This window comes from Solanum dulcamara, chromosome 1, assembly GCF_947179165.1.
Source record: "Solanum dulcamara chromosome 1, daSolDulc1.2, whole genome shotgun sequence".
Classification (NCBI taxonomy): domain Eukaryota; kingdom Viridiplantae; phylum Streptophyta; class Magnoliopsida; order Solanales; family Solanaceae; genus Solanum; species Solanum dulcamara.
Window position 1 is genome coordinate 82195536 of NC_077237.1, and position 362 is coordinate 82195897.

General features: G+C 33.7%; 1 non-coding gene across 1 annotated transcript; it reads right to left on the reverse strand.

The window, feature by feature from the left end:
- Positions 1-85, reverse strand: TRNAM-CAU (transfer RNA methionine (anticodon CAU)). Its single transcript is given in 2 exon segments — positions 1-36; positions 48-85. It is a non-coding gene; the product is annotated as a tRNA-Met (tRNA).
- Positions 86-362: the final 277 nt, after the last annotated feature.

Sequence of the window (362 nt, forward strand, 5' to 3'; positions counted from 1 at the left end):
TGGGGTGAGAGAGGCTCGAACTCTCGACCTCAGGATAACTCAGAAGCTATGAGACCTACGCGCTAGCCAACTGCGCCACCACCCCTATGATGCTTTCAAGTCTCCATTTGATGTATAGTACATCATCAGGGGTCGTTTGGTATCTAGCTAGAGTTACACAGGTATTAATAATACGTGGATTAGTTATGAAGAAATTTATGTATTGTTTTATCGAGGAATTAGTTATGCAAAGTTTAGTTATTCATGTATTAATTATTACATCTTCTATCATTCTTAAAATTATACATATATTTCTTCATAATTTATACATGTATTAGTTGTGCGGATTTTTAAATTACAAATCAAACACAGTATTAATTTTA